We start from the raw sequence: 10,978 nt of genomic DNA, 5'->3' as shown, positions 1-10,978 counted from the left end.
GTCGCCATAGCGACATTTCTAGTTATTACATGTTTTGCTTTCTCTACTTTTCTACAGATTCAAGATCTAAAGTTGCGTTTTCACAGCAGTAATGAGGATTTTGAATATCACTCCTCCATGGGAAAAGGCTTAGCTCGATGGGTGTGTACATTGCCAAGTCTTTCGAGTTTCACTCTAACATACGACTTCTGGCCTGAAAAGTTCTTTTCAGCAGCCGCTGAATCAGCCTCATCAAGTCAGGTAAAATCGACAGGAAGTAGGGCTTATTCATAATCTATATTTTCTACCTATGATGCATTTTTGTTATTCGTTTTTTTCTTTTCATTTTTATTGGTAAGAATTCTGATTGTAGAAAGTACATGTTTTGAAATCATAATAGAATTTATGGGATAATAATGGGTGTGACCAAAAATAAAACCAAATAGAAAAGTGAAAAAACAAACAAACAATTATTTCAAATGAGTGCTATGTGAGAATGATGCAGGGGAGGGCAAAACAAGGAATGTAGATGGTGTTGACGATGGTAGAATTATCTTATTCGATGTTTTGCGGATACTGCATGCTCTTTGTCCTCCTCGGACTTAGCGGTACTACATATGTGAAAGTTCTTACCCTTCTATTTTTGATGATATAATAATTTACACGTTTTCCGTATTCCTTACCATAAATCTCTTGAGAAGAAGATTGAGCTGTCAAAGAGATGGAGGGGAGAAGACAAACAAAAGAAGACGGCAATATTCGAAATGCCAAACATACCTAAGAACTGACTCATTAACCACCTGGGTCTGATCGCTCGTAGTATGCATTTAAGATCAAACCATTTTTTAATATTCTAACACTAATGACTGGTCAAATACTTCAACACAAGTTTGACGAATGGACATGTTACAATATTGGGGAAAAGTGTGTGGAAAAAATTAATTACCAGACTGTAGTGCCTGAACCCTTAGAAGAGTCAATATGAACGTCGTGATTTCTTCGTAACATTGCTACCTTTTTCTTTTGTAATGCTATAGGAAACTTAAAGTTAATTCTCATCTGTGGATTTATTGAATATTTTTTTTTTTATGTAAGTGTTGGTATCTACTTCAACACGTATTTCCGTCTTTGGTATTTACATCAGTCATGTGAAGTTGTATTCAGACAAATATTGATTTTTTGTTCATAATTGGATTCTGAATTGCGTATTGACAGTTTCTAATATGTATTTGCCCTTAATATGTTAGTTTATATGTTTACTCCATTTTTTAGATTCAGTATCTGAACTTGTCAATTGAAGATTGTCAGTGTCATCCCTCAATGGAAGGAGACTTGACCAACTGGATTTCCAGTATGCCACGTCTTACAAGCTTTCGGGTGAAATGCTGCTACTTTGAGCTCCAGGGTGAAAAGACCGATACTATGGTACCAATCTGTCAGATATCTGTTGCTTTTGATTCAATATAACTTACCATTGGTATTAATATCATAAATGTTGTATGTATGGTCATACAATTTTCCAATTTCTGTCATTGGAAAAGGTACGGACAACCCGAAAATGCACCGCTGTCTCTATGTTTGGAAAGAAATTATGTCTTTTCTCATTAGACTTGCATGCGTTTCATCTTTATTTGCTTTAAAAGATACCGCTTTGCAAATAAATAATATTCTATAAAATGTGATTCTCCACAATCCTTAAGCTATTCTGACAATGTAACAACACCATCAAAGTTACATATTGACAACTTCAAAGATTAGATAACGATTTCCTTTGGCGAAATGAAACTTACACGGCCATGATAGCTTCAAGAAAGAAAAGAATATCCTCTTTTTTTCATTTATGCATCTATAAGGAGTAGTAGGAATTCTGTGTTATAGGTTTTAATCTTTACAGAATGCATTGTTGTTTTTACAATATATTACTTTTTGGTAGGGGTGATCGGAGCTCATATTATGCTCATGGAACCATTTCGAATCATTTGTAATTACATAATAATAGGGATTCAAAAGAGCCATCATCAATAACATTGTTAGATTGATTTGAGAGCGACAGAGATCTGTTGTTTCCCTGGTGATTCTAACATCTTTTCCACGAACACCTGTCATTTGTTACAAGTTGGCTTCATTAAGTCTGTACATAGGGAAAGATTTCAGAAAATTCACATTAGTGGGTTTGGGGCTTTGTTCTTGCCTATCGCCATACAATTTGGATAATTTTGTACTATTTAGATTTCTGTCAAATCTCTGTCGGTATGCCTTTCAGGTCTAGGTTTACTCAACGTAGCACTACGAATCAAAGAAACGAACAGAAAAATTTCTCTGTCTCTCTTTCAAAAAAAAAGAAAAGAATTATGGCCGAAAGAACGAAAATGTCTGGGAAATCGTCTGATCTCACCCCACTGGCATCAATTGCACAAAATACTTTAAGGCACGTTCCATTTTGTGTATTTACGATAATGTCATTATGTTTAATTTGTAATATTCTGTTATTCTTTGTGACATTATTTTCAATGCCATGTTTTACTTCATTTCCTTGCGTTGCTACAGACTGACGATCTGACGTTGCATTTTAAGAGCAGTGACAAAGATTTTAGATATCACTCCTCAATGGGAGAAGGCTTGGCCCTATGGGTGTGTACATTGCCTAGTCTTTCGAGCTTCACTCTGAAATGCGACTTCTTGCCTGAAAAGTTCTTCTCAACTGCCGCTGACTCAGCATCGTCATGTGAGGTAAAATCAACAGGAAGTAGGGCCTATAGATAATCTTTATTTCTTACTTTTGTTGCCTATTGGGTACCACGGCTTTTCCCCCATTTATTGGTTTCGACATCTTATGGTAGAAAGTACATATTTGAAATCATATGAGTTTTTGGATAACACATAACAAATAATAAAACCAAACAGAAAGTGACAAACAAAATGTTAAAGGCGTTATAGGGTGGAAATGATGTAAGGGGGGGGGGGAGATGGACAAAACAGTGGATGTAGGTGATCTTGACGATGGTACAGGTATCTGATCCGATGGTGTGCGGATACTTCTTGTTCTTTGTCCTTCTTAGAGATAACTGTACTTTCTGTGTGAATGTTCTATCTCTCCTATTTCTGATGATATTATATGTACAATTAAGCCGTGCTCCTTACCGTAACTCTCATGAGAAGAAGATTGAAATGTCAAGGAGACGGACGGTATACCACATTCGGGAGATGACGGTAAACGAAAATAAAAGTTATTCGAAATGTCTATCTTATTATTTTGTAATGCATAGAAAGCTTGGAAGATAATTCGTATCTTTGGATTTATAAAAGCATTTTTTTTTTTTCGAGAAATGGCCTGGCATATGTGAGAATACGAAAAAAAAAACCCAACAACAACAACAACAACAACAACAAAACCGCGTGTAGTCATTTCAACATGCATTTAAGCCGTCGGTAATTACATCGCGCTTTTGAAGTTTTATTCAGGCAACTATCGTTTTTTTTTTTTTTTCAGAATAAGATCCTGAATTGCGTATTAACAACGAATCGGTATTTTCCCTTAATATGTTAGTATGTATGTTTACTCCTTTTTATAGATTCAGCATCTGAAGTTGTCAGTTGAAGATTCTCAGTGTCATCCCTCAATGGAAGGAGACTTGACCAAATGGATTTTCAGTATGCCGCGTCTTACAAGCTTTCGGGTGAAATGCTGCTACTTTGAGCTCCAGGGTGGAAAGACCGATAATATGGTACCAATATGTCAGATATCTGTTGCTTTGTGATTCAATGTAACTTATATCTGGTATTCATATTATAATGTAATGTGTATGGTCCTTTCTGGTAGTGGAAAAAGCACGGACAACCCGAAAATACATCACTTTCTATGTGGTTGTTTTTACTATTACTTTTTCTTTTTTTATTTCTCATTTCAATAATTACTTTTTTGGTAAGGGGTGGTCGGAGCCCATATTATGTTCATAGAACCCTTTCAAATCACTTGTAATAACATAATAATAGGGGTTCAAAAGAGCCATCATGATCAATAACATTGTTGGATTGAATTGAGAGTGACAAAGATCTGTTGTTTCCCTTGTAATTATAACATCTTTTCCACGAACACCTGTCATTTGTTACAAGTTGGCTACATTAAGTCTGTACATAGGGACAGATTGCAGAAAATTCACAATAGTGGGTTTGGGGCTTTGTTCTTGCTTATTGATCGCCAAACAATTTAGATGATTTTGTACTATTTAGATTTCTGTCAAATCTCTGTCGGTATGCCTTTCAGGTAAGGTTTACTCAACGTACCACTACGAACCAAAGAAATGAACAGAAAACTTTCTCTGTCTCTCTTTCAAAAAAAGAAAAGAATTATGGACGAAAGAACGAAAATGTCTGGGAAATCTCACACCAGTGGCATCAATTGCACAAAATACTTTAAGGCACGTTCCATTTTGTGTATTTACGGTAATCTCATAATATTCTGTTTAATTTCTAATATTCTGTTATTCTTTGTGACATTATTTTCAAAGCCTTGTTTTACTTTATTTCCTTGCGTTGCTACAGACTGACGATGTGACGTTGCATTTTCAGAGCAGTGGCAAAGATTTTAAATATCACTCCTCAATGGGAGAAGGATTGGCCCGTTGGGTATGTACATTGCCTAGTCTTTCGACCTTCACTCTGAAATGCGACTTCTTGCCTGAAAAGTTCTTCTCAACTGCCGCTGACTCAGCATCGTCATGTGAGGTAAAATCAACAGGAAGTAGAACCCATACATAATCTTTATTTCCTACTTTTGTTGCCTATTGTTTACCACGGCTTTTCCCCCATTTATTGGTCTAGACCTCTAATGGTTGGAATTACATATTTGAAATCATATGGTTTTTTGGATAACATATAAAAGATAATAAAACCAAACAGAAAGTGACCAAAAAAAAATGTTCAAGGCGTACTGGTTGGGAATGATGTAAGGGGGGGGGGGATGGACAAAACAATGGATGTAGGTGATCTTGACGGTACAGTTATCTTATCCGATGGTGTGCGGATACTTCTTGTTCTTTGTCCTTCCTAGAGATAACTGTACTTTCTGTGTGAATGTTCTATCTCTCCTATTTCTGATGATATTATATGTAAAATTAAGCCGTGCTCCTTACCGTAACTCTCATGAGAAGAAGATTGAAATGTCCAGGAGACGGACGGGAGACCACATACGGGAGAAGACGGTAAACGAAAATAAAAGTTATTCGAAATGTCAATCTTATTATTTTGTAATGCATAGAAAGCTTGGAAGATAATTCGTACCTTTGGATTTATAAATTTTTTTTTTTTTCGAGAAATGACCTGGCATATTATGTGAGAAGACGAAAAAATAAAACAGGAAAACAAACAAACAAACAAACACGCGTAGCCATTTCAACACGTATTTAAGCCGTCGGTAATTACATCGCGCTTGTGGAGTTTTATTAAGGCAACTATTTTTTTTTTTCAGAATAAGATCCTGAATTTCGTATTGAGAGTAGCGAATCGGTATTTTCCCTTAATATGTTAGTTTATAAGTTTACTCCTTTTCATAGATTCAGTATCTGAAGTTGTCAGTTGAAGATTCTCAGTGTCATTCCTCAATGGAAGGAGACTTGACCAAATGGATTTCCAGTATGCCACGTCTTTCAAGCTTTCGGGTGAAATGCTGCTACTTTGAGCTCCAGGGTGGAAAGACCGATAATATGGTACCAATCTGTCAGATATCTGTTGCTTTGTGATTCAATATAACTTACCTCTGGTATTCAAATCATAATTTAATGTTTATGGTCATTTCTGGTAGTGGAAAAAGCACGGACAACCCGAAAATACATTACTTTCTATATGGTTGTTTTTACTATTACTTTTTCTTTTTTGTTTCTCATTTCAATAATTACTTTTTTGGTAAGGGGTGGTGGTCGGAGCCCATGATAATTACGTTCATAGAATCCTTTCAAATCAATTGTAATAACATAATAATAGGGGTTCAAAAGAGCCATCATCAATAACATTGTTGGATTTACTTGAGAGTGACAGAGATCTGTTGTTTCCCTGGTGATTCTAACATCTTTTCCACGAACACCTGTCATTTGTTACAAGTTGGCTACATTAAGTCTGTACATAGGGAAAGATTGCAGAAAATTCACAATAGCGGGTTTGGGGCTTTGTTCTTGCTTATTGATCGCCATACAATTTGGATAATTTTGTACTATATTTTAGATTTCTGTCAAATCTCTGTCGGTATGCCTTTCAGGTCTAGGTTTACTCAACGTAGCACTACGAATCAAAGAAATGAACAGAAAAATTTCTCTGTCTCTCTTTCAAAAAAAAAAAAGAAAAATATTATGGACGAAGGAACGAAAATGTCTGGGAAATCGTCTGATCTCACCCCACTGGCATCAATTGCACAAAATACTTTAAGGCACATTCCATTTTGTGTATTTATGATAATGTCATTATGTTTAATTTGTAATATTCTGTTATTCTTTGTGACATTATTTTCAATGCCAAGTTTTACTTCATTTCCTTGCGTTGCTACAGACTGACGATCTGACGTTGCATTTTAAGAGCAGTGACAAAGATTTTAGATATCACTCCTCAATGGGAGAAGGCTTGGCCCTATGGGTGTGTACATTGCCTAGTCTTTCGAGCTTCACTCTGAAATGCGACTTCTTGCCTGAAAAGTTCTTCTCAACTGCCGCTGACTCAGCATCGTCATGTGAGGTAAAATCAACAGGAAGTAGGGCCTATACATAATCTTTATTTCTTACTTTTGTTGCCTATTGGGTACCACGGCTTTTCCCCCATTTATTGGTTTAGACATCTGATGGTAGAAAGTACATATTTGAAATCATATGAGTTTTTGGATAACACATAACAAATAATAAAACCAAACAGAAAGTGACAAACAAAATGTTAAAGGCGTTATAGGGTGGAAATGATGTAAGGGGGGGGGGGGGAGATGGACAAAACAATGGATGTAGGTGATCTTGACGATGGTACAGGTATCTTATCCGATGGTGTGCGGATACTTCTTGTTCTTTGTCCTTCCTAGAGATAACTGTACTTTCTGTGTGAATGTTCTATCTCTCCTATTTCTGATGATATTATATGTACAATTAAGCCGTGCTCCTTACCGTAACTCTCATGAGAAGAAGATTGAAATGTCAAGGAGACGGACGGTATACCACATTCGGGAGATGACGGTAAACGAAAATAAAAGTTATTCGAAATGTCTATCTTATTATTTTGTAGTGCATAGAAAGCTTGGAAGATAATTCGTATCTTTGGATTTATAAAAGCATTTATTTTCGAGAAATGGCCTGGCATATGTGAGAATACGAAAAAAAACCCCAAACAACAACAACAACGACAACAACAAACCGCGTGTGTCATTTCAACATGCATTTAAGCCGTCGGTAATTACATCGCGCTTTTGAAGTTTTATTCAGGCAACTATCGTTTTTTTTTTTTTTCAGAATAAGATCCTGAATTGCGTATTGACAGCGAATCGGTATTTTCCCTTAATATGTTAGTATGTATGTTTACTCCTTTTTATAGATTCAATATCTGAAGTGGTCAGTTGAAGATTCTCAGTGTCATCCCTCAATGGAAGGAGACGTGACCAAATGGATTTCCAGTATGCTGCGTCTTACAAGCTTTCGGGTGAAATGCTGCTACTTTGAGCTCCAGGGTGGAAAGACCGATAATATGGTATCAATATGTCAGATATCTGTTGCTTTGTGATTCAATTTAACTTATATCTGGTATTCATATTATAATGTAATGTGTATGGTCATTTCTGGTAGTGGAAAAAGCACGGACAACCCGAAAATACATCACTTTCTATATGGTTGTTTTTACTATTAATTTTTCTTTTTTTATTTCTCATTTCAATAATTACTTTTTTGGTAAGGGGTGGTCGGAGCCCATATTATGTTCATAGAACCCTTTCAAATCAATTGTAATAACATAATAATAGGGGTTCAAAAGAGCCATCATCAATAACATTGTTGGATTTACTTGAGAGTGACAGAGATCTGTTGTTTCCCTGGTGATTCTAACATATTTTCCACGAACACCTGTCATTTGTTACAAGTTGGCTACATTAAGTCTGTACATAGGGAAAGATTGCAGAAAATTCAAAATAGTGGGTTTGGGTTTTTTTTCTCGCTTATTGATCGCCATACAATTTGGATGATTTTGTACTATTTAGATGTCTGTCAAATCTCTGTCGGTATGCCTTTCAGGTCTAGGTTTACTCAACGTATCACTACGAATCAAAGAAATGAACAGAAAAATTTCTCTGTCTCTCTTTCAAAAAAAAAAAGAAAAGAATTATGGCCGAAAGAACGAAAATGTCTGGGAAATCGTCTGATCTCACCCCACTGGCATCAATTGCACAAAATACTTTAAGGCACGTTCCATTTTGTGTATTTACGATAATGTCATTAAGTTGGCTTCATTAAGTCTGTACATAGGGAAAGATTTCAGAAAATTCACATTAGTGGGTTTGGGGCTTTGTTCTTGCCTATCGCCATACAATTTGGATAATTTTGTACTATTTAGATTTCTGTCAAATCTCTGTCGGTATGCCTTTCAGGTCTAGGTTTACTCAACGTAGCACTACGAATCAAAGAAATGAACAGAAAAATTTCTCTGTCTCTCTTTCAAAAAAAAAAGAAAAATATTATGGACGAAGGAACGAAAATGTCTGGGAAATCGTCTGATCTCACCCCACTGGCATCAATTGCACAAAATACTTTAAGGCACGTTCCATTTTGTGTATTTACGATAATGTCATTATGTTTAATTTGTAATATTCTGTTATTCTTTGTGACATTGTTTTCAATGTCATGTTTTACTTCATTTCCTTGCGTTGCTACAGACTGACGATCTGACGTTGCATTTTAAGAGCAGTGACAAGGATTTTAAATATCACTCCTCAATGGGAGAAGGCTTGGCCCGTTGGGTATGTACATTGCCTAGTCTTTCGAGCTTCACTCTGAAATGCGACTTCTTGCCTGAAAAGTTCTTCTCAACTGCCGCTGACTCAGCATCGTCATGTGAGGTAAAATCAACAGGAAGTAGGGCCTATACATAATCTTTATTTCTTACTTTTGTTGCCTATTGGGTACCACGGCTTTTCCCCCATTTATTGGTTTAGACATCTGATGGTAGAAAGTACATATTTGAAATCATATGAGTTTTTGGATAACACATAACAAATAATAAAACTAAACAGAAAGTGACAAACAAAATGTTAAAGGCGTTATAGGGTGGAAATGATGTAAGGGGGGGGGGGGGGAGATGGACAAAACAATGGATGTAGGTGATCTTGACGATGGTACAGGTATCTTATCCGAGGTGTGCGGATACTTCTTGTTCTTTGTCCTTCCTAGAGATAACTGTACTTTCTGTGTGAATGTTCTATCTCTCCTATTTCTGATGATATTATATGTACAATTAAGCCGTGCTCCTTACCGTAACTCTCATGAGAAGAAGATTGAAATGTCAAGGAGACGGACGGTATACCACATTCGGGAGATGACGGTAAACGAAAATAAAAGTTATTCGAAATGTCTATCTTATTATTTTGTAATGTATAGAAAGCATGGAAGATAATTCGTATCTTTGGATTTATAAAAGCATTTTTTTTCGAGAAATGGCCTGGCATATGTGAGAATACGAAAAAAAAACCCCAACAACAACAACAACAACAACAAAACCGCGTGTAGTCATTTCAACATGCATTTAAGCCGTCGGTAATTACATCGCGCTTTTGAAGTTTTATTCAGGCAACTATCGTTTTTTTTTTTTCAGAATAAGATCCTGAATTGCGTATTAACAGCGAATCGGTATTTTCCCTTAATATATTAGTATGTATGTTTACTCCTTTTTATAGATTCAGTATCTGAAGTTGTCAGTTGAAGATTCTCAGTGTCATCCCTCAATGGAAGGAGACTTGACCAAATGGATTTCCAGTATGCCGCGTCTTACAAGCTTTCGGGTGAAATGCTGCTACTTTGAGCTCCAGGGTGGAAAGACCGATAATATGGTACCAATACGTCAGATATCTGTTGCTTTTGATTCAATATAGCTTACCTCTGGTATTCATATTATAAATGCAATGTGTATGGTCGTATTTCTGGTAGTGGAAAAAGCACGGATAACCCGATAATACATCACTTTCTATATGGTTGTTTTTACTATTACTTTTTGATTTCTCATTTCGATATATTAATCTTTTGGTAGGGGGTGGTCGGAGCTCATATTATTTTCACAGAACCCTTTCAAATCAATTGTAATAACATAATCATAGGGGTTCAAAAGAGCCATCATCAATAACATTGTTGGAAAGACTTGAGAGTGACAGAGATCTGTTGTTTCCCTTGTAATTCTAACATCTTTTCCACGAACACCTGTCATTTGTTACAAGTTGGCTACATTAAGTCTGTACATAGGGAAAGATTGCAGAAAATTCACAATAGTGGGATTGGGGCTTTGTTCTTGCTTATTGACGCCACACAATTTAGATGATTTTGTACTATTTAGATTTCTGTCAAATCTCTGTCGGTATGCCTTTCAGGTAAGGTTTACTCAACGTACCACTACGAACCAAAGAAATGAACAGAAAACTTTCTCTGTCTCTCTTTCAAAAAAAGAAAAGAATTATGGACGAAAGAACGAAAATGTCTGGGAAATCTCACACCAGTGGCATCAATTGCACAAAATACTTTAAGGCACGTTCCATTTTGTGTATTTACGGTAATCTCATAATATTCTGTTTTATTTCTAATATTCTGTTATTCTTTGTGACATTATTTTCAAAGCCTTGTTTTACTTTATTTCCTTGCGTTGCTACAGACTGACGATGTGACGTTGCATTTTCAGAGCAGTGACAAAGATTTTAAATATCACTCCTCAATGGGAGAAGGATTGGCCCGTTGGGTATGTACATTGCCTAGTCTTTCGACCTTCACTCTGAAATGCGACTTCTTCC

At 36.1% G+C, this 10,978-nt stretch overlaps 1 long non-coding RNA gene across 1 annotated transcript; it reads left to right on the top strand.

Moving 5' to 3' along the window:
* Positions 1 to 4,615: 4,615 nt before the first annotated feature.
* On the top strand, positions 4,616 to 6,591 carry LOC139732956 (uncharacterized). The gene is made up of 3 exons (XR_011711053.1): positions 4,616 to 4,704; positions 5,532 to 5,684; positions 6,517 to 6,591. It is a non-coding gene; the product is annotated as an uncharacterized lncRNA (long non-coding RNA).
* The last annotated feature ends 4,387 nt before the right edge of the window (positions 6,592 to 10,978 follow it).

Source organism: Diadema antillarum, unplaced genomic scaffold, assembly GCF_040938485.1.
Source record: "Diadema antillarum isolate AM-2024a unplaced genomic scaffold, OU_Dant_1.0 seq00000457_RagTag, whole genome shotgun sequence".
NCBI lineage: Eukaryota > Metazoa > Echinodermata > Echinoidea > Diadematoida > Diadematidae > Diadema > Diadema antillarum.
Note: the sequence above shows the minus strand (reverse complement) of the source record. Positions and strands in the feature narration are given on the sequence as shown.